A 25269-nucleotide genomic window follows, 5' to 3' on the forward strand; every position below is an offset into this window, starting at 1 on the left:
CAGCTTTATTCACAAAAGTCAAAAATTGGAAATAAAAGGAAAGGTGGTTGATAAACAAATGGTGAGATATATCAAAATACTACTCAAAGTTTTTAAAAAGCAATCTTTTTTTTTTCTTTAAAAAGAAATCTTGGTTAACGTAGACAAATCTCAAAAGCATTATAGTACAAGATGAAAGTCAATTTTATGCCAACAAATTAGGTAACCTAGGAGAAACAGACAAATTCCTAGAAGGACACAAATGACCAAAGCGGACTTCAAAAGAAATCATCTGAATACACCTGTGAAATAGTAAGAAACACGTATACTAGTTTCTGTCTTCTTGTTCCTGCACAGAACTCCTAAAACTCTTATAAATAGAGATGGTAGGAGAATCTCTTCTTCTAAAATTCAGCCATCAGGTCCTGAGGCAAAGGTCCTAAAAATCTTATTATTTCCTAAGTCATAAGAGCACTGGGAGCATCTTTTATTCTGATATTTGTCCTTGACCCTGGGGTTCCTGACACACAGCTCTTAAATCTCAAAATTTCCTGGGAGATAGCAATGTTTTCTTGTTTTATTGTGGTTACTCTTGACAGGCTCCTGGATAGGCCTGGACATCCATGACTAGAAGGTTAGGATTTTTAACCCCACTGCCCATTGTATAGAGAGGGGACGGGGGCTGGAAATGGGGGTAATTTTTAATCATGCCTTTGTGATCAAGCCTCCATAAAACCTCCACACGTACAGGATTTGTAGAGTTTCTGGGCTGGTGAACACGTCCACACACTGGAGAGTGGCGTACCTCAGTTCCATGGGGACAGAAGCTCTAGACCTTCCCGGCCTTTCCCTATGTTACTTCTTCATCTGACTTTTCATCTGTGCCCTGTATCATATCTTTTTCTACATAATAAACTGGCAAATGCAAGTAAGTGTCATCTTGAGTTCATTAGCTCTTCTAGCAAATAATTGAATCCAGGGGAGGGTCATGGGAAACTTTCATTAGTAGCCAAATTGGGCAGACCTTTGTGAGTAACCTTAACCTGGGGACCCACTGCTGGTGATTAGCATCTGCTGCTCTGGGACTGAGCCCTTATCCTGTGGGGTCTCTGTTACCTCCACTTAGTGTTATAATTATATTAAATGGAGGAACACCTGCTGGTGTTTAGAATTCTCTGTGTGGGAAAACAAAAACATACCTAGTTTCAGAAGCATCATGAGTGTGGTAATAGCGTGAGGGTGAAGGAGAAACACAGGGTAGCGCGTGTTCCTACACCACGTTTTAGTTGATGAGTGCCGGTCATGCATCAACTTTACTATTGTTCACTGTTTGTTTTCTTATCAAACAGCTCTTCTGTATTCTGCTCTTTTCTGTCATCGGCTGGGTCATAATCGTCACTAGCTCCAAATCAGTTCATCACGTATTAACTCCTCTGCAAAATGACCGGAGATATCCCAATATCTGTTAGGGTCCTAACAGAACAAAGTAAAAATTCACATGGATCATTTTTTTCTTAGTATGACTATTTACCCTACATGGCTTAACCAGGAGGCTAACCAGGTCTCCAGTGCCTATCTCTTTCCTATTGTATTCTTTTTTTTTTTTTTTAATTTTATTTATTTGACAGAGAGACAGGCAGCGAGAGAGGGAACACAAGCAGGGGGAGTGGGAGAGGAAGAAGCCAGCTCCCAGTGGTGGAGCCTGATGCGGGGCTTGATTCCAGAACACCGGGATCACACCCTGAGCCAAAGGCAGACGCTTAATGACTGAGCCACCCAGGCGCCCCTTTCCTATTGTATTCTTTATAGACTTCTAAAGATTACTGTACACATTTCTATATTTCTTAGTCTCTCAGATTCCTTGTGTTATCTTATTACCCATAAGTGCTAAAGTCTTTCTCTGTAGCTAAAAAAATTTTAAGTAAAACTGTATTATATCTCAATTAACCTTTGTTATATTAGTTTTGCCCAGATAAAGTGACCATTATACATTGCACCTTCGGCTTTCAGTTCTGAGAAAATACTTGACTAATTTAAACTTTTTCAACCCTAAGCAGAATAATTTTGCATTGTACTTCTCAGTTTATTTAGAAAATAATATTCAAACTCTTAATTATTTTATTAGTCTATTATATGAAGAGTTGATCCTGAGAGCAAAAAATAATGTAGAAGTTAGCAAGTTTTACCTCTGGGGGCATTTATCAAGTCAGTGTGAGAGTGCTCTGCATATAAATTATGGTCATTGTCAAGTACATGCAGATAATGTGAGCAAAACGTAACATAGTTAAAATTAACTTCCTTCTAGCTGATGAGACGTTCTCTTCAGGTGTCTGTGTTTCTGGTATTTGTTACGTGGAGGCTACACTCGGACACTAGCATTGCTCTTAGGCCCTTGCTCAGTGTGGCAGTTTGCTTCTTCTTCAAGACATGAAGGAAAGCTTCTCCGACTTCCAATCTCTCTCTTCAAGAAGGGTCCAGTGTCCTGAAGGGTTCACCTCTTTAGGTCAAACGCATCCAGGATAATCATGCTTTCATTTGAAGTCAACTGATTTGAGATTTTAACGGTACCTGCACATCCTTTCGGCTTTGTCGTGTGATATATGTGACCAAACCACCAGAGTGAGGTTCCTCTTGTTGAATACAGTCCTGCCCGCATGCTGGGGGCACTGACACCATCTGAAAGCCATTTCAGATGCTGGGTCCTAGCCTTGAATCCAGAATCCATGAAATATGTCTAGGTTTTCATTGTTTCAGAGGCCAAGAGTCATTCAAGCTGACTGAGCCAAGATCATTTAAATATACCCATCGTGTCCTTTTTAGATGAAAATGCTAGAAATACCCCATGGAGCTCCTACTGGAAACTTCTTGTTTAGAAGCAATCCAGAACATCAAGAAACGATAGATTTATAATTTATACTTTCTAAGCTGTATTTTCTATTATATTTTTCTTCTCATATATTTTAATTACAGTTTATCTCATGAGTCAGATTTGTCTTCTGCCACTTTAGTTTCCTTAAGAAAATACTTAGGTGAAAATTTGCACTTAATTTTAAATAATGACTAGAGTCTTAAACCAATTAACTGCCCTGCCAAAGGAAATCTAAGTTAGTTCCTACACCTAAAAAAAAATATATGTCATAAAATAAGGTAAAAATGTTTAAAATATAGGATCATATCTAAATAACTTTTTACTGATATTTAAAAAGAATATGGCGCAGCAGAAATACATTATTTTAAATGAAAACAAAACCTAGAAGATCATATAAGTGTTAAATGAATAAAATATTACTGAAAGTATTGTCTAAAATGAGTTAAGGGCACCCGGGTGGCTCAGTTGGTTAAGCGTCTGACTTTTGATTTTGGCTCAGGTCATGATCTCAGTCAGTGTTCTGAGACAGAGCCCTGAGTTGGGCTCTGTGTTGGGGGGGGGGGCAGTCTGCTAGAGATTCTTTCTCTCCCTCTGCCCTCCCCCCCACAGTCCCTGCTCATGTGCGCTCTCTCTCTCTCTCAAATAAATAAATCTTTAAAATAAAATAAAGGAAAATAATTTTAATGCTACTATTTTAGTTACTTGTTGTAATTATTAAAAGTCCATTATAAGCCAGGAAACACTGAAGTCTGACATTTCATTATTGATAAGCCAAAGTACAGTTTTGGGATATATTGTAGAGTGTCTAGTCTAGAAATAGGAAGAGGAAATATGAGATCAAGGTAATTATTATGCATAAAGTCTGCCTTAATTATCAGGATGAACTCACTACCCACAGGACTTACTAGATAATCATTCCATTCTCAATTAATCCTTCCTGAGAATGCAGTCCAATGCTATTTCTTTATTCCAGAATGCTATCACTACAAGATTTAAAACCACATGTGTTTATATGTATAGATTGTTTCATTCCACAGTATTGGAATGTAAAGGAAAATGTCTGTCAAAATTTTAATCTGTACTATTAATAATACTTAATTACTGATGCTCAAGATTTATTTGAGGTTTTCTTATTAATCCCCTAAACCTTTGTGGAGCACCAACTGTGTCTGGTACAGAAGAGACAAAGTGATACATTTATGGTCCTCATGTAAGTCCAGCCCTCAAATCTGTCTAACTTCTTGCTAAAGAGGAACAATTTCATGGTTACATGGTAGTCAAATTCCCTGCTCATGTTCCTTGAAGAAAGGTACCATAGCAAGGGCTGACACAGCCATGCAGTTTGTGCCAGTCTGTTTACCTTGAGTACAAAGTTTGCAACAGTTAAATAAACACCATTCATGTAGCTTAAACTCTTAACATTACAATCCTGAGATCAATCAGAAACCAAAAAAACCCCAATTGTGTTGATTGATAAATTGGTTGTTAGAAGGAAAAGGATTATAAAGCAAGCTTCGTGAGCCTTAACGACTGCTTCTCATAGAGTTAAATGTTGGCTTTATTTTTTAACATTTTTAAGGTTCCATTAAAGAAGCCAGTTTTAGATTAACAAAAAATAGTAGTGCTATGTCCTTGAAAATTAGAAGATCTTAGACGGGTAAATGAGACTCTAGATTAATCTAGTTTTTTTTTTTAATCTAATTGTATCATATATTTCATGCAACAATAAGGTGACATTTGTCAAATGCCTTACAAAGTTTTGTTTATGATTCTGTTACAATAAGTGAAAATAAATTGTAGAGAAAAATTTCATATTTCATTTTAGAGAAAGTTCATGTGACTGTACAATGCAAGGAATTATGTGAGGAAAACCTCAAACACATCATTTTGTTATAAAGCCTGCATCCATCATGGCTTGTCCATGTTGCCAATATCCTATCCTTCAGAGTGGGATTTTAATTCATTCCTTAAGCAGATATGAAAGCATGGACATCGTGTATTGCCGTAATTGGCACATTCACTGCATTTGGATTAACATGTGCATTTAGGGGGTGCCTGGGTGGCTCAGTTGGTTGAGCGTCTGACACTTGGTTTGGACTAAGGTCATGATCTCAAGGTCATGAGATCCAGCCCCGCATCAGGCTCCGAGCCCAGCACAAAGTTAGCTTCAGATTCTTTTTCTCTGCCCCTCCCACTCGTGCTGTCTCTCTCTCTCTCTCAAATAAATAAATCTGTTTTAAAAATGTGCATTTAGGTGCACTGCCTTATGAACATCTGTGTTTGAGAAGCTGAGCATAAAGGAATCTAGCTGGGAATTTCACAGTATTGTTCTTGACGACGGAAAGCTGAGGGTATGTCTTTGCTGAGCACTTACTCCCAGATGTGACTGCTGTGTGTTTCCAAGGAGATGTTGATGCAGTTGGTACAGACAGGCAGAAAGGGAGACTGTTTCCAGCCTCCAAATTGCGTGCACAAGCACTCTCCCTCCTGTGCTTGGGTTCCCGTGTGGTAGCGCATGTTGCTGCTGCGTGTGTCATGTCACTGAGCCAACACAGAGTAGCTCAGGCAGGAGTTTTGCTTTGTAAGGAACACAAATTTGCCATAAGCTTAGTACCTCTTATATACTTCTTTTGTAATGAGAACAAGTTTCATAATGAAAGCAAGTTACAAGAAATCTTTTAACCTGTGGGATGGGAAGAAAAAAGATCAGAGATGTGTTAATAAACTTAAAAAAAAAGTTGAGTGAACTACAAATGTAACTGCTCTGTAAGGCAGTGCTGCTTAATGAAAACAGTCTTTTATTAGTGTCCACATCTGCTGACCATAGGACTCGCTCTTCCCTAAAATTACTTACTTCTGGAATAGAGTTCTCTCTCCAGTTCATCTCCTTGGGACTCTCCATCCCAGTTTTTGCTTTAGCCTGTTTGAGTTTATCTCTCTAGTAGTAATTATGATAGAATATTGCAAGGTGGGAGAGATTTTACGATGAAATGTACCAGTAGACTTTATAGGAAGATATGGAAATTAAAACCACTCCTTTTCAGCATATTCAAAGTCTTTGAATAAAATTCCCTAATTACACTGTTCTAGAAGGACCAGTGAGTGTGAATGATGATCCCCTAGTTTTGACCGTGACCGTGAGATCATACTTTGAATTCTGAAAATACTGCAGCCTCAGGCCAGTTTGATGGAATTTAGAATATTCATTTTCTGCTTAGATAGACAAATGGATAAGGAATATATGGATTTAAGTACAGTGGAATATTATCTAGTCTTAAAAAAGAAGGAAATCCTGGGGCACGTGGGTGGCTCAGTCGTTAAGCGTCTGCCTTCGGCTCAGGGCATGATCCTGGCGTTCTGAGATCGAGCCCCACGTCAGGCTCCTCCATTGGGAGACTGCTTCTTCCTCTCCCGCTCCCCCTGCTTGTGTTCCCTCTCTCACTGACTTTCTCTCTCTCTCTGTCAAATAAATAAATAAATAAATAATATTTTTAAAAAGAACAAAACAAAAAGAAGGAAATCCTGCAATTTTCAACAACGTAGATGAACCTGGAGGACGTTATGCTAAGTGAAATGAGCCAGTCACAGAAGGACAAACTCTGCATGATTCCACTTATATGAGGCATCTAAAATAGTCAAACCAGAGAGGGAGACAAACCATAAGTGACTCTTAATCATAGGAAACACACCGAGGGTTACAGAAGGGAAGGGGGTGGGGGATGGGGTAACTGGGTGATGGGCATTAAGGAGGGCACGTCATGTGATGAGCACTGGGTGTTATATAAGACTGATGAATCAAGGAACTCTACCCCTGAAACTAATAATACACTACATGTTAATTAATTGAATTTAAATTTTAAAAAACTTGAAAAATAAATAACACTAAATTAAAAAAAAAAAAAAGGTTATAACGATATGTGGCCCTGGCATTAACTAGACTTATTGTGGTGATCCTTTTATAATATATGCATATATTGAATCATTTTTTGGTAGCTGAAACTAATATAATGTCATATGCCAATTATATCTCAATAAAAATAAATTTTTTAACAAATAAATAAAAGTTTTTTAAAAAGTGCTTCATACAGCGCCTGACACATAGTAAGAAGAAGTCAATCAATATTGGATATTATTATTAACCACTGGTACTCTTGATTTATAAATAAAATCATTAAGTTTTAAAATTTTTTTTAAAAATAGTCAGACTTATAGAACATAACTTACTCAAGTTTGTCAAGCTAGTGATTGTCAAAGATGTAATTCAAACACAGATCTATGATTCCAGGTGCCCAGCATTCATCAGGTTAACCTTATGTTTTGGATAAAATTAGCCTTCTGTACTAACTAAGCACTGAAATGACATTCATCAGACACTCCAGTACTGATTGTCTCGAGTGCCAGTTTCCTCTAAGAATGTGTTTGTGATGATGTGACCCTCCTCCTAGGAGCACTGAGTTCTAAGTGGCCCATTTATTACCCTGGTCATCATTAACCTGGGTGGCTTGGATCTGCACGTAGCTCTGAAAGATGTACTTGTCACAATAATGAGCCACCATCTTATAGTATCACAGGTTGGGAGAAAAAGTATTTTTCCACTAAACCTACAGTGAATTATTTTTAGAACACACAATAAAATTATTTCAGGTTGTAAATCATATAAAACCACAAAATTTGACAAAGTACATTTAAATACTATAATACCATAATAGTTATGGTAGCTACAGAAACATCTCTCTCCTTACCCCTACCAAAGGCAGAATGAGTTGTCAAATAGCCTCCACATACAGTATCCATTGGCATGGATGTATATGACTCGTAAGTTCATCAAACAATGTTATGAATCTTACATGAAATTATTCATTCTCTGTAAGTCCATTTGATTAGTTTTTCTATTTGTTTCTTTAAATGTTTATTGGATATATTTCACAGCATTTTGTGAAAACTAAAAAAAAGATAGTAACGTAATAATGGAAAATGAGTGAGAATAATTGATCTTAAAATTTTAATTTCGAAATAACACTGTTTCAAAAGAGATTTTTTTTTAAAGATTTTATTTATTTATTCGACAGAGATAGAGACAGCCAGCGAGAGAGGGAACACAAGCAGGGGGAGTGGGAGAGGAAGAAGCAGGCTTATAGTGGAAGAGCCTGATGCGGGGCTTGATCCCATAACGCCGGGATCACGCCCTGAGCTGAAGACAGATGCTTAACCGCTGTGCCACCCAGGCGCCCCAAAAGAGAGATGTTTATAGCAGCAGCACTGTTAATGGACAGCACACCCAACTGAGAGTCAAGAGTCTTGAATGTCATTCTCAACCCCGGTGGTCATCGTCTTTATAATATTGAGCAATTAATAACCATTGTGAAGTCCCAATTCTTCGGTTATAAAATGAATGAAGACAAACATACTGACTCTTGTAGAGTAAAACCAACCATCCTGTTAATTTTTTTCTGATATTATTGATGACCACAGACTTCATGAGATTCTCCACTTATGTGTCCCTATATGGGGCAGGTCCTGTACTCACACTCTCTGTGGCTTTTATACTACATCTGGGGTATTTATTTCCTCATCTGTAGTCTTCATTAGAAGCTGTATTCCTTAAGAGCTATGTCCTGTTCAGTAATTTATGGGTATAGTTTACTGCCTAATGAAATAACATATTTTTATCTCATACTAGGCCACAGTAATTTAATACAATTTTGATCAGCATAATGTAAGGGACATGAGTTGCAGTTACAGAATCAAATGATTTGTGGCTATTGTCTTTTTCTTAAAATTGAGCTTACTGACACTGCTTCTAAGTAATGGTGATTACTGGCCCAAACACATACCAGCCAATGATGCATAATGTTGCCTTTAATCACCTTGCATCATTTATTCACCAGATACCAAAACAGTTTCCTCAGAGCAAGTATCCAATGAATTAAAAAAAATTTTTTTTCTCATGTGCTAGCTTTCGAATATTGTGGTATGCATGAAGAAGAGTTGATTTAAAAGTCTGTATTCACAGTACCATGGAGCCAATGCAGCGAGCAGAATCAGGCTGTGAAAATCTCAGACCTCTCAACAGCAGAGGGTCTGTATGACTTTCCTACTGCTACTGCAACAAATTTAGTGGCTTAAATCAACACAATTTTATTATCTTACAGTTCTGGAAATGGGAAGTCTGAAACGGGTCTCACTGGTCCAAAAGTCAATGTCAACTCTGCTGTGTTCCTTCTCAGGAAGTGTTTGCCCTTCCAGCTTCTAGTTTACCTCCAATTCTGCACTAGTAGTTCCCTCCCATCCCCACCTTCCAACAATAACCAGATGAATTTGATGCCGACCACTCCCTGCTTTTCATACTAAGCGGCCCTGTGATTACAGGGGGCCCACCTAGATAACCCAGGACGATTTCCCTCTTTTAAAGTCAGATGATTAGTAACCTGTATTCTGCCTGCAACATTAATTCTCCTTTACTGTACAACATACGTGGTCACAGGTTCAGGGGATTTGGACATGGACATCTTTGGGAGGCCATTATTGCATCTACCAAAGAGTCACAAACCACAATTCATTATGGATAGTTACTCCATCGTCATTAAAAGAACTGTTTTCTGGAATGCCATTTTTTAACGAGCAAAGCAGCATGACTAGTTCATTTTGACAGTGAAGCTTTTAGAAGAGTGTCAGATTGAAATCATCTTGGTGACAGACTGATGTCAGCTCCCTACAGATATCAAACTTTGAGGACCTGGATGCTCTGGGAGGGATAAGATCAAACATGGAAAAGTAGCTGAACTGGAGAAAAAAGATATGGAGGATTTTGAAACTCGAGAATGTTTCATAACCACACTTATGATAAAAAGGACCCCTTATATATAATAGAAATACATGCCACAAAGTTCAAACGGCTAATCTACTTATGAGAAAAGGCACTAAAATCTTTATTCTGTTTTTATACATCAAAGGAAGAAAATATTTTTAAAAATAGGAAAATGTAGCACAATTGGAAACCAAAACACACATCAAAATGGTATTTCAAAATATTACATTTTTAAAAACATATCTATTTGAGATGTCTATGCAAAATGATGGTGATAACCAGGTGTTTTTCACCTCTGGGGAATGTACATTAAACCTAAGCTAGAGGTATGACAGGCAAAGCATGAGAAATCCTAACACATGAATGAGTGGTGCTTACTCCAGAATTCATACTACGGATGCCGTTCACCACACACGTAGGAACATCCTCCCATGTGGGAGAAGAAAGAGCAGATGTGCGTGATCCATGTCTCTCCTAGATAAGGTATTGCTGAAGTGCCATGTATAGAGAGTAAACTGACTGGTCTTCTGGCTGTGTTGACATTACAGGAAAAGTAGTGGGAGTCAGACCAGCATCTGCATAACTGCTAACTAGCCTGATGCTTCAGTAGTCACAAACAATTACTGAAGTTTTCACCAATGAGATCGCAAAGATTTTTTTGACATACCTAATCCAGTGGTGCAAGATTCCATCATTGGAATCCCTGAAACACTTTACACTTACGAAATTAAAATTATTTCATTACTCCATTTTGGAGTTGAGAAAATTAAATGCCAGAAAGATCAAGATAAAGTTACAAAGACAGAGGCAGAGCCCAGGAATCACACATACCTGAGTTGGTACAGAATCTGTCTCTTAATGCAAACTAGACCAATAATGAGACTTCACTATCCCAGTAACGAGACCAAAGGAGGTCCAGGCAGTCGAAAGTCAGTAAAGGCATTAGGCAAGTTCATAGTTATCTTTCCTTTTGATCTACATTTACCTAATTCAAATTAACCAGTAAATGCAGTTAAACAAACAAAGCAAACATACTAATAAAAACCATCAAGCTACAAAACTACAATTTCACCTCCAGTAGAATAAACTCTTCAGTGCATCTAGGATTTCTGCCACAAATTATCTAAATTCTATAAGCGTAAAATCTGTTTCTACGATACGTGTTTTTTATTTGGTTTGAGTACCATTGTGAGCTGAGCCAACATTCAGAAGATCAGGGACGCATTGTTAATGGATAAATTGTTTCTGACTGGTGGGACATTCGGTTTAGAAGTGCTTATGTCTTTGCTATAGAAAGTTCTGGCATTTAGCTGTACAGACTAGTATTGTTAAAGAATGCTTGATGCTGGAATAATATTCAACTGAATTTAATAGCAACACTTTAAATGAATCCAAGCTGTACAAGCAATTTCTTCTGCTTAATTACTTTTCCACAACTGCAAGGTACTTAGACATTCTCACTCTAAATATTATAGTTGTGTGCGTTTATTTGCAGCATTTCTGCCAAGGCTTCTTCAAAGGCCTTTCCCCAGTATCTTTAAGTGATACAGGCAATCGCATCATTTTAATGCCCATTTCAATAAGTTTTGTATAAGTTCTGTAACACACAAATATACAGACAGATTCTTTTCCTGCCTTTTCAATCTAATACTTTTATTTTTTTATTTAAGCTTATTTGTGTTGATTTTTAATATTCGAATAAACGAGTAGCATTTGAAAACCACTCTTCCTCCTGGATATTTACTTTTTCTATCATTTGTTTTCTTAGTTACTGCTTTTTTTTTCTAAATAATACATTTTTCTTTTTGTCTTTTTGTTTATATAATTTCAAATTTATATAAAATATCAACAATTCTGGGGCACCTGGGTGGTGCAGTCGTTAAGCATCTGCCTTCGGCTCAGGGCGTGATCCCGGCGTTCTGGGATCGAGCACCACATCAGGCTCTTCTGCTGGGAGCCTGCTTCTTCCTCTCCCACTCCCCGTGCTTGTGTTCCCTCTCTCGCTGGCTGTCTCTGTCAAATAAATAAATAAAATCATAAAAAAAAAAATCAACAATTCCCTTATAGTCTTTACCCAGACTCACTACATTTAAGTATTTTTCCTATCTGCCTTATTATACATATTATGTTATAAACGTCAGAGTGACAGTTACAGGCATCATAATCTTTTACCTGTAAGTGTCTCAGGGTATATTTAATAAGAAAAGTATTTTCCCATAAGAAAACACAGTACAGTTATCAAAAAATACATTAACATGACTGTTCTCCAATCCATAGTCTATATTCAAATTCTGCAATATCTCCAATAATGTTTTTCATTTTTATTTTTTATCCAGTATCCAAGTCACTATCATATATTGCATTTATTTGTTTCCTTAATCTCATTCATCTAGAACAACTCCTTACCCTTTCAAAGTTACTTTGTAGAATGTTCTCAATGTTCTCCTGATGAGACTTAGTCAATGTGTTTTGAATAGGACACTACAGAAATAGTGCCATGCCATTCCCAGCATATCATATCAAGAGGCAGAGTGTCGGTTTCATTACTAGTGATGTATACTTTGACCAGTTGGTTGAGAGCATGACCTCCAGCTTTCTCCATTGTGTGGTTACTACTTTACCCTTGGTAATTAATAATTTTTGAGGAGATACTATATATTTTTGCAGGTGTATGTTATTCATCAAACTAATCCTCTAGTTTTAGCTCTATGGATGATTCTTGCTTGACTCGATTATAGATGCCAAAATCGTATTTTCTAATTCTCTTATGTTTTCTACTTTCATTAGTTGGTATTCTACCATAAGTAAGAGCATTTTCTTCTTTCTTAATTATTTATTTTAATTAATTAATTAATTGCTTACATCAACATGGACTCATGATTATAATTTTATGCAGTGGGTTATAATACATTAATATTATTAAGGATTCTGTTGGTCAGTTTTTATCAGACTTAGATGGTGGGATGTCTTCCAGCTTTCCCCTGTTCTTCACTCACATCCCCATGATTTCTTGACCTCCTTAAACTTATGGTGCAATAAAATGTTTCTTTTAATGCAGAATGGTATTAGGAACCAAGATCTGATATCAGAGGTATTAACATTGTTAAAATGTCTATCCTACCCAAAGCCACCTATAAATTCAATGCAATCCATATGAAAATTCCAATGGAATTTTTCACAGAAATAGAAAAAAAATCTAAAATTTGTACATAACCACAAAAGAATCCAAATAGTTAGAGCAATCTTGATAAAAAAAACAAAGTTGAAGGCATCAGACTTCCTGATTGCGTGCTATATTACAAAGCTATAGTAATCAAAATTGTACAGTACTTACAGAAAAACATGCATAGATGAGTGGAACACATTGAGAGTCCAGTAATAAACCCACACATATACAGTCATCTAGTGTTTCACAGGGGAGCCAAGAATAGTCAATGGGGAAAGACAGTCTCTTCAAAAATGGTGTTGTTAAAACTGGATAACTACATGCAGAAAAATGACATTGAAACTTTATCTTATGGCACTAAACAAAAATTAACATGAAATAAATTAAAGGCTTAAACATAAGACCTGAAGCCATAAAACTCCTTGCCATTGGTCTTGGCATTGATTTTTTGGATGTGACACCCAAAGCACTAGCAATAAAACAGAAATAAACACATAGGACTACAAACTAAAGAGTTTCTGCACAAGCAAAAGAAACCATCAACAAATGAAAGGCAGCGTACCAAGTGGGAAAGACTATTTGCAAACCATCTATCTGATATAGGTTTAATATCCAAACTATATAAATAATTCACAACTCAACAGCAAAAAAACAAATAACCCAATTGAAAAATGGGCAAAAGATGTAAATAAACATTTCTCCAAAGTGATATACAAATGGCCACAGATTCATGAAAAGGTGCTCAATATCACTAATCATCAGGGAAATGAAAAATCAAAATCACAATGAAATATCACCTCACACCTGTCAAAAAGATAAGAGATAACAAGTGCTGACAAGGATGTGGATAAAAAGGAATGTTTGTAGTCTATTGATAGGAATGTAAATTGGTACAGCCACAGAATAGAAGTTTCTCCAGAAATTAAAAACAGAACTACAGTAATCCTACTTCTGTGTATATATCTGAAGCATGAAATCGCTATCATATGCGAAGAGATATATGCAGCACCTGTTCATTACAACATTATTTACAATAGCCAAGACATTGAAACAACCTAAGTGTCCATCAAAGAATGAACACATAAAGATATGATATATATATAAGTGGAATATGATAGAGCCAAAAAAAAGAAGGAAATCCTGCCATTTGCAAATGACATCACTATGTTGATGAAACTTGAAGGCGTATGCTTAGGGAAATAAGTCTGACAGAGAAAGACAAATACTGTATGATCAATCTAACTTATATGTGGAATCTAAAAAAAAACTGTACTCTTGGGATGCCTGGGTGGCTCAGTCTGTTAAGCATCTGCCTTCAGCTCAGGTCTTGATCTCAGGGTCCTGGGATTGAGTCCTGTATCAGGCTCCCTGCTCAGCAGGGAGTCTGCTTCTTAATCTCCCTCTGCTGCTCCCCCTGCTTGTGCTCTCTCTCTCTTTCTCTGTCAAATAAATAAATAAAATCTTAAAAAATAAGAATAAAATTTTTTTAAAAACCTGTACTCTGAAAGAGTAGATTGGTGGTTGGCAGGGGTAGGGGTGAAGGGGATAGAGGAAATGGGTTAATGTGGTCAATGATACAAACTTCCGATTATCAGATTAATATGTTTGGGGATCCTATGTAACAGCATGGTGAGTGGAGTTAATACCGTACTGTATACTTAAATGTTGCTTAGAGAGTAAATCCTAGATGTTCTCATCATACACATACATACAAAAAAGGTATGTGACATGTTGTTTGAATCAACCTTATTGTGGCAATCATGTATAATATATATGATTATGTATATTTGATGAATATATCAAAATGATCAAATTATCATGTTGGACGCTTTAAACTCACACAGTGTTATATGTCAATTATATCTCATTAAAGGTGGAAAATAAAGAGAAAAGCTGGCTCCAGTTTTTCTCGTAATGATTCACTTGCTCAATTTTGAAATATATGGTAGTTTTAGATTTTCTAACCTATACCCATGAAAAAATAACTACAATTCAGTAATTGTGGATACTCTTTCTGTATTTAAAGTGAGAATAGCCGTATATTATCATATTCAAGATCAAGTTATTTTTTTGATAAAATTTAAAACCACTAGTCCCATGCAACTCTATCACTTTAGGCATTAGTTGACTAATTGAAGGTGAAACCTGGAAAGAGATTATAAAGTAATTAAAAGGTTTTTTAAGAAGGAAGAATCTTTCATCCTCCTGGTAGCATGCTAAGAGAGGCTAGAGACACCTGGAAAGGGAGAACCAACATTTGTTTTATTGGTAATTAATCTGTCCATTCAAAGTTTAATGATTCCCGTGAATTGTATTTGCACAAAAATTAAAGTCTCAGTCCACATGGTCTGTAGCCTTCTTATCTACTTGTAAAGGTAAATGAAAATGTTGGGGGTTATGAGCTGTCACATCAGTGAAAACCTGCTGAAAAAACCTTTTCCCTCACTGTTTATAGCAGGGCAGCTGTAGCTGCAACTGCGTGCTCTGTGGGCCACGTTTTGGATCTTCTGATGCACTTTATAGATGACTTGTTGTCTTCACAAAAATTCTTTTTTTCATATTCCTAATAGCAAGTATTGAAATCTAGAGGGTGTTCCATAGAGGCCCTCATCAGTTACTCTGTTCTTGACAGTCTACAGATGGAAATTCCCAAATAGAAAACAGGTATCTGTCATGCAATATTTCATCCTACACCTTCAGTAACTTGCAATTTTTATGGTTGGTTATATAAGTGGCATGCTGAGCCTAAGCTAATGTGTTTTCCATCCCAAATGGCACAGCTGCTTTTTTCCTCCTGCATTAAGCACCGAGCAGGTGGTGTTTTCTAATCATTTATGTTCATTCTGTCTGCCTTCGTGAGCAAGAGAGATCTGAGATGTGCTCACTGGCTCTTGTAGTCAAATGGTGATGAATAGAACAGCAAGAATCTGCTTTGACCCTGGGAGCATCTCATTTGAAAACCATGGCAACAGAAGTGTGGAGGTGGGGCTTAGTTCTGTCCTCCTTCATCTAGCAGCCATTTGTCTTAACTCTGATAATTATTGAGAAATAATGGGTTGGAACATAGAATCAGTAGTAGAAGTGGCAGGATATTTTCTTTGGTTTAAAGAATAAAGTTTTTCAATGATAATTTACAAATACTTAGTTTTTTATATTCATTAGAACAGTAAGAAGGTAAAAATAATGCACGCTCCACGCTCAGGGTGTCAAAAAGTATCTCTCCTTGTGGTCAGAGCTTTATAAACAAAGATATTGACTTTCTCATCCAGTCCTATCAGCTAAAAGTGTCTTTTTTATTCCCTCATTTCCATTTAAAGGACACATTTAGAAACAAATAGACATCACACTTAATGAAAACGATATTGACTACCAAATCTTGTGGGCCTTTTAAAAATGTATTTTGAAGAAGATAAGCTGACATCAGTTTGATTTTTGACTCTTAATCATAGGCTGATGTCTATGTGCAAAGAAAAATATGAATGCAAGTCACTCTGAATGAAATCAAACTTGGGAAATAAATTCATAAAAATGAAAAAAGATGATCACCTTTGTGATTTCTTTGTTTTCTGTCCCTCATACTTTGCCATACTATATATACTATTTTGAATTTACGTTATTTCTATTGAAGGGGAGCAAATATACCACCCCAAAATATGCCTTTTTGGCATAAGGATTATTTGAACTGCTTTTTTTTTTTTTTAAAGGAGACATAGGGGCTCCTGGGTGCTCAGTCAGTTAAGCATCTGCCTTCGACTCAGGTCATGATCTCAGGGTCCTGGGATGGAGCCCCACATCAGGTTCCTTGCTCAGCAGGGAGCCTGCTTCTCCTTCTCCTCCCCTGCTCTTGCTCTCTCTTGCCATCTCTGTATTTCTCTCTCATATAAAAAATAAATTAAAAAAATAAAAAACCCAGAAAACTGAGTAGAAGTTACCCTTTTGTAAGAGACATTTATAAGGGAAATCTCCATCGCCCTTTGTAAAGGTGTTTCTCTCTCTGTACCTGTAAGAGAAAGATGACTGGATCTCTAGAAACTCTCATCAATGGGGAAGCCAAGGACTTAAATCTGTACATCAACCTTACCTTTGTGTACTGTGCTTTTCCTGGTCACCTCCCCCACACTGGCTCGCCTCCCCACCAGGATCTTTTGTCTTTAGTTGGAAGTGCTATTTAAGTCACTCTGTTTTCCTGGGTATCTCCCATGTATACAGGAAGTATGCATGTTTTGAAATTTCTGCTTGTTTTTCTCCTCTTAATCTGTCCTTTATCACTGGGGAGTCTTGGCCAAGAACCTAGAAAGGTAAGGGAAAAATTATTTTTCCTCCCCTACACTATCAAGAAAGTCTTTGCTGAAGGTGAACTATTAAAAGTAAGACTGCCTAGGAGACTGTCTGGTCCAGGAAGGCTGAAGACAACATAACCAGAATCAGAGTTTAATTACAGGTCAGGGAAGAGACAAAGATACAAACTATGGGAAGGTGAGTGGGTACACCAGTGGCTGGTAAAGAGCTACAGGGAGCCTGATGTCTGTGGCACTGCTTGGGAAGGTTACAAGAGAGAAAAAGGAGTGGAAGGGTTTGTTCTGTCAGGTCTCATTTATTTATTCTCATTTATTTATTATCCATTCATTCTGTAAATGTCTATGTCTTTTGATGCTTCTGAGGTAGGCAGGCCATGTCTGAGGACTCAAAGGGGGTCCTGTAGAACCAGCCAAGAGCTCCTTGGCTTCACGCAGGATAGAAATTAAATGCGAGCCAGGAGGAAGTGAGGACAGAGTTTATCGAATCTCAGACAGAGTGTCTAGGAGACTCAGAAAGAAAGAAGAGTGAGTCTCTCCTTTGCTGGATGTCTGGGGTTTTTATTGAGGACTGTGGTCTGATGTACGTGTCCTTTCAGGCATCCAGGAACCGGTCAGAACAAGGACAACTGTCCACGTGTCCTCCATAAGCCACTTATTTCCTGGAGCCAGGGGTCTTGATGTTATCTGTTGTGCTAGGAGAATCCAAAGGAGTCATTAACTCCTTGACCCTTACAAGGAGGACATATGTTATCTGCACTATGGGCCAAGTGTAAGGCGAGGGTGCAGGTCCTCGCAAGAATAGAAGCAGGAAAAGGAGCAAAAAAAGAGTTCTTCATGGAGCCTGTTTCCCTGTCTCACTGCCAAGTCCTAAATTTATCTGTGCTATTTTAACTCTATTGATGACTTGAATTAAAATTAAAGTGGAATGAATTCTGCTAAAGAGAGAAGTCCTTTTAGTTTATAGCTTTCTCTTTTCTGTACTTACCAGGAATCCACACAGTTATGTTTTCCTGGAGGCTATGGAGCCAGTCTTATCTAATAATCATCCATTTCAATTTTCCTATTTAAATATCTTTTATTGGTAAAATACCTTAGTCTTATAGCCACAGGACAAAAGGGAACAGGTTAAGAGTGACTGTATTTCACGTCTCTAATATGAATCATGGGCAGTTTAAGATTTTCGACGGAAGCCCAGACTGTGAAGCCTGCTTTTGAAGAGCTTGATCGCAAAATTGAGCCACTTACAAGCTGGTGAACATTAAACAAGTCAGGACTCAAATGTTTCATCCCTAAAAATGGCCTTATGATACCTCATGCTTCACAGTAGAGCTTATCATGCAGTGCCTAGACACAAATTATGTATTAGCATTGTGTTATTATTCTGAATGCTGAAAACTGAGGGACATTTAGGAAATTAACATAGTATTCATATTATTAACAAATGAAATATGAAGTGATTTGAGAAGTAACAATTCTTTTATATTCTAAACCTATATGATCTCACATTTTTTTAGTTAAAAAAAGTAAAATGAGCACAGATCAACTTGTATAATCTATTTTTTTGCAGATTATACACTAATAACATTGTACTAATATGCTTTTGTATATTAACAATAAAATAATAATTAAAAGGGATGAGATACTAAAGCAGGAGAGCGAGGTTCTTGTCTCACAGAGTCGAAGAATGAATGTCTCAGACAAAGGACAGTGAGCAAAGCAATAGGGTTTTATTAAGCAAGGATACAGAAAAAGCTCTCAGGAGTGAGAGGGGTCCCAACTGGGTCACCAACATGGACCCTCACTGACAGTCTTTTATTTAGAATTGACCAGGGAGCTTGTGGTCTCATCATTCTTGTGATGTCTTGTTTTGAGTGAGGACTGGTGATAACATTTTTAATGGCTTACTTCTTCTTTGGGATCTGGTCACAATGTGACTGCCATAAAAAGACCCCACCTCTGACGCCCAGGGCAGAGTGCTCTTGTTTGTTCCCGTATTTCTGGTTTTGTTATGCCTCAGCATTTCTGAGATTTCTGTGAGCCTGATCCATAACCCCCTACCTTTTTCTCCCTACCTAGTAACCTCACCTGTCCTTTACTCAATGAGTCCCTTCAGATGTATATCAGTGGGTCATATACTTGAGGGGATGATTGCCAACATGTATCTTGTGGGGATTTAGAGATAAAGGAAGTTTCCAAAGGAATTTTTATATGTTAAAGTTTATTACAGGATCCTAGGGGTCAGGCTAGGATTGCCTATTGCCCTCAGCAAAGTGTCAACAACCAGGCATTTGAGTTCCTAGAGGAAAGTCAGTCTGCCTGTTTCAAGGACTTGTCAATGGGCTGTAGGTAGTAAGGAAATTTAATCATTTTTCTTCTTTGTTTCCCACGTCAATACAAATAATTGTAGACCAGGACTGATGAATAAAACTGTTACAGAAGCTTTCCTCTAGAGGCAAATGTATACCCACCATGTTTTATTCCAGGCAGCATTAGATCAGTCCTCTTGGTTCCCTGAAAACCACTGTGGTTAGTGGAGGGTACCGATAGTAATGCATGTTGGGCGAGAATATTTGGAGCACAAGTTCATACAATTTTTGACTTAGGGAATTTAGACACCCTGTGGAGGGCACGGAAAGACATTCATCAGTGTAGCTAGAGGAATTTTCCTCTAAACGCAGCCCATGTGGGAGTCGCCCTCATGATGGGAATGCTGCCTTCCTCTCACCTTAATGGCAGCATGGTCATCCTACCAGCTCTTCTACTCGTCCACCTCCCTTCCAGACTATAAACTCCTTGAGAGATAAACCATTTCCTTTTATTTCCTGAGCATCTGGCATCACACTTGGCAGAGAACAGGTGGTCAAAAAATACATGATGTTGAATATAATATTTATGAACACAAGACACAGCCCTGACACCGCCGCGATTTGCTCAGGAACGACAAACATCCCCACACCTTTCAGTGTGATATGCCCAATCATTTCAATTATTTTAAATGTCTACCTTTATTGGAAAAGGCGGGTAAATAAAACTCTCTAACACAGCTCTAATTTCATATTCATTAAATCAACAAGGCAAAGCTGATGACCTGATCACAGAACGTATTTTATGAGTTACAATTAACTTTTTTCCTCAAGCTGAACTGATAGATGAAATAGAGACAATTTTCAGTTGGGGTGTGCAGGCACTTTACCCTCGAGTGCTCTCATAAACACTTCTGATGCAACATTGACCACGTCAGGGAAAAGTCTAGCTACAGGCACGCAATGGTGTTAACAATGAGAATGAGGTATTAGGGGAATTAGGTATCAACCGGAAAGCAATTCAGGCTTCACCAAGGGGACAATTTATTTCAGAGAAGCTTCCTAAATGCAAACGATGTTTTCTAGCAATTTAGAGGACATGTGAGAATCAATATAAGCCGTTAATTTAGTCATGTTAATTTTATTTTAATTTCTGACAGGTTACACGTTTTTGTAGAGCATAAATGATGGGTGATAGAGTAAGTAGGTTTATAAATGATGTAAACAAAATTGATATGAGATTAACACTGGACTATAAACCAGCAGATTGTTAGGATGAATGGCCTCTGTGTTTTCTGATCCTAACTATTGAAGGGGAGCAGAATTTGCCAGCTCGAAATATGCCTCTTTGGCGTAAGGATTATTTTAGGCTGATGATTTTAGGAAATGCAGACACGGGAGTAGCTCTTTGTAAAGACTATAGATTAACCTTCTGTGAGGGAAATTTACATTTAGAAGGGAAATCTCCATTTGTAAGGGTGTCTCTCCCAGTACCAGGAAGAGGAAGATGACCAAATCTTTACAAACCCATATGAATGGAGAAGACACTAACAAATCTGCGTAAAAACTATACCTCTGTTTACTGTGCTTTGCCCAAAAAATCTCCTATAAACCACATCTTCTATTGTTATTTGGAGATGGTATTCAAGGTGGTGCCTTGGCCCATTTCCGGGAGTCCCTCCCATTTTCCTGGGTTTCTCCCCTGTGTATAGGACACACACATGTTATGAAACTTGTTTGTTTTTCTCCTGTTAATCTGTTTTCTATGACGGGGGCGGAGGCTCATCCAAGAACTTAGAAAGATAAAGGGAAAATTATTTTTCCTTCCCTACACTATAAAATCAAATATGTAACATTTCTGTGCACTTTCAAAGTTTGGTGATTTACTTCACTATTGGTGAGGTGAGGCGAGGTGGGGTGGGGTGGAGTCTGGAGCCGAGGACCAAGAAAGAATTCTTGAGACGTCTTTGGTGCAAAATGGTGGTTTATTAAAGCACAGGGACAGGACCTGTGGGCAGAAAGAGCTGCACCGGGGTCATGAGGAATGGCCCATTATATACCCTCAAGTTGGGAGAGGGTTAGGGATAGCGTAAGTGTCTGAGGAATTTTGGAAGCAAGGTTTCCAGGACCTTGAGGTGGCTAGCTATTGTTGGGAAAAGGTCATTTGTTACCATCTGATAAAACCTTAGTCATGAGACCCTTCAGATGTACATCAGTGGGCCAGATGCTTGGGGGATGATTGCCAACAGGTATCTTGGGGGTGGGGGTTAGAGATAAAGGAAGTTCCCAAAGGAATTTTTATATGTTAAAGTGGACTTACAGGATCCTGGTGGGGGGGAGGGGGTCAGGCTAGGACTGCCTTTTGCCTTTAGCAAAGTATTTACATCGGGACAGTTGAGTCCCTAGAGGAATGTCACTCTGCCTGTTTCAAAGACTTGTCCATGGGCTGTAGGTGGTAAGGAAATTTCATAATTTTTCTTCTGCCCTTGTTTTCCACATCACTATTACTAGAGAAAAACAATTAGAAATGTTAATGAAAAAGAAACCATTTTCAAAAAGCAAGTGTTATATCAGTAAAGAAAATCTAAACATTGTGGACAGCGTTTTCATACATGTAAAGCTGTCACCAGCCTGACCCCAAGACCCGGCCTTTCCTGACCACCCACATTTGTCCCACAGTTTCCTTAAATTCTTCTCTCTGGCTTATCTCTTAACTCAGGAAAAAGACCCCAAGGGCACAGCATCCCTGGCTTTGAACCTCACTACCCCTCAGGCAATAGTGACTGACAGAGGGCTCAGGCTGCCCAGACCACCCAGACCAGTGTGAGCTCAACCCTGACTTACACCTGTGCAGATGGACCATGGAGTGACCCCCAGAGTGACCAACAGTGACCTCTGCCTCATTACAATATGGAAATGTCCACCCAAGGAGGAACACTAGCGTCATTTACACAACAGACAATGTGTGTATAGGCTGGTTTCCTTACAGCGCAATGTGTGACCTCATGCCCACCTGGACATATATGAAGAGGCTCCCCCATCTAAATATTCATCCTAACCCTAAATGAAAGGAACCTGTCCACCCTTGCTCGGGAGTCACCGCTTTGGAAATGATTCCCCATGATCTCCTCATTTGCTGCAAGTTAAGTTACCATTGCGTGACAGTCCCCCTGGTGTGGTTTCTATCTGTAACGCACCAAGGAGTGAACTCACGTGGTCTCTGTTACAATATGAACTATTTCTTTCAAAACGAAAAGGATTTCTGAAATACTCTCTTAAGTGGAGTGTCTTGTTATGAGAGTGTGTCCTGAACCCAGACTGTTTGAGTTTAAATGCTCACTGCATAAACACTGTGTGAGGCTGAGCAGGCTGTCAACGGCCCGTGCCTCCATTCCCTCTTACACAAAATGCAGGTAAGGACAGCATCTACCTTAGATGGTTGGTGTAGGCATTAACTGAAATAATCAGCACATAAAGTGAATGGAGCATGCATTGCAAGTTAGCTGTTCCCATTACTATCTCAGAAAATTCCTTTCATTTTAATCATCCATCTAAAAACATATGGTGCAGTATTCTATCCAACCTTCTTTAAGAGCCACATTCCATAATCATCAATTTTCCTTAATCCTCCACATGGCTCACACAAGCCAGCAAAGCTCATGATCTGCACACGAAACTGGCTCGTTGTGCTTTCCCGCAGTTCCAATCACCCTTGACTTTCTTCTCCAATCCCTGTTGGTCTTCTCCATCCTATGCTCTCACTAGTCCTTTAAAATAATCTCTGTTTCAAGAAAGACTTTTCCAGTCCTGTCCATCTGACCCAGATCCCCTCAACATTCCAGCTGTGTATGTATACATACATGTGTCTGTTTGGTTTCTTCAACTAAATTTTTATGTCACTGAAAGAACAGATTTATTTATTTCATATTCCTCTCTCCTCCAAAGCATCTCATACAGGTGGTAAACACATAGAACTACACCACAGGAGCTTCCTGATTTCTCATATAAAATACCTTAGCATTGAAACAGAGGTCAATGAGTATGTGCAGATGGGAAGTCAAGGTCAGGTCCTGGGGTCAGGCTGGTCACACTATCCTAATAAAATGAAACAACTTAAGTAAAAACAAGCCGTTTTCAATGGAAATACAACTCTGGCAGGAAGAAATGCTATCTTCACCCCTACTGTTCTACTCTTTCCAAATCACGGCTGCTAAACTGATCTGCCTCTTGGCACAATGATAGAATATCCATTCATATTCGTAGCCAATAAACTGAAAATAAGCCTTGGTTTAGTTCAAAGAAGACCGAAAGTAGAATGTATGTGTCACCTGGAAATTCTCTTCTGAGGGGTATGTGTTGTTTCCCCACATCTAACTAACCCAGGAGCCTGAACAGGGAGGACCTCTCAGAGGAAGGCTGGGTGTGAGAATGAGAATGAGAGGTTCAGGGAGGGAAAGCTGTGCTTCTCCATGTTCATGTCATAAAGTATAAACTGTTACACAAGGAAGAACCACCCGACTCTACATGTTACGACATATAACTCAGTCAGAAGGAAGAGGCTTCCATTTGTGTTCTAGTGAATTCTCCAACTCTCTGGACCCAGTGGAGCTACTCACCCATCTTGGTCTTTACACAGGTAACAGCTCTAGTCCTTTCCAGATTGGAATTCGGTTAGAGCCAAACTAGCTAATTAACTGAGTCAGAAGATTGGTTCCAAAAATCTCAGGTCTTTCAAAATAAGTTAACAGTTAACTGTTATTTCATAGTAAATTTCTCCTTTCTCGTTTGATTAGATAGTGCTAAATAAATCAGATTCTAAATTAAATGTGTGAGAAGAGAGTAAGATCTTGTCTGCTATGCAATACATCTGATCAATCATGTAGGTGATGATCGGTAGCAAAATGATTAATTAATAGTGCTGAACAAGGTAAATGAGTTTTAACTTCTTGCTATAATTTCTCTAAAATTCCTGTTTCATACCGAAAAAGGCAGTATCTAGGAAAATAATGAAGAGGATATCAGGTGCTTGTTCTCCCTCCAACTTTTAAACACATAAAAATACGAAGTAATTCCTTAAGTACTTAAATCTCCATGTGTTATATTCTGTTTAGATATATTCTTTCCATCACTGCTTATACAGAAAAAAACAACAGTAAAATATTGTTAAATAAATTCCAGTGAAAAAGGAAGTATATCAGCACCTATTTAATATGATTGTGAATTTAAAATGGCTGTGTTCAGTGAGAAGTTTATTTTATTCACTAAAGGAAAAAAGGACACAGCCCATCTGTCGTTGGGCTCTATGGGAGGAGAGGCGTATGCATCAGCTGACATAGAGCGTATGGGGCCAGCCTTTCTCTGAACGTCTGACAGAGAGAGAATATTAACCCAAATAACTTTAAGCACATATTAAACAGCTCAAACTGACACTCATGTATTGGCTCAGTTTTTATGAGTGAGGAGCCCAGGCACAGATTATCTGGGCCCTTTGCTCGAAGTCTCTCAGAGCTGAAATTCAGGTGCTGGCCAGGGTTGCAATCCCCTCTGCCACCTTCATGGAGGATGTTGGCAGAAAACAGTTCCTTGCAGCTGTAGGGCTGAGACTTCAGCTCCTGGGGGTTGCCATCCTACACACAGTTCAGAACACGGGCTTGCTTCACCCCTGTGCCCAGGAGGAGAGCCTTCTGAGTAGTCAGACCACCCCAAGATAATCTCCTTTTGATCAGTGCAAAATTACTGCTTAGGGTCCTTACTTGCATCTGCAGAATCCTTTACCTTTGCCATGTAACCTAATCACAAGAATGATGGCCATCATGTTAAGGGGTCCTTCCCACACCCAGTTGGGA

The sequence above is a fragment of the Ursus americanus genome, chromosome 6 (assembly GCF_024610735.1).
Source record: "Ursus americanus isolate L20-20 chromosome 6, mUrsAme1.1.p, whole genome shotgun sequence".
Lineage (NCBI taxonomy): Eukaryota > Metazoa > Chordata > Mammalia > Carnivora > Ursidae > Ursus > Ursus americanus.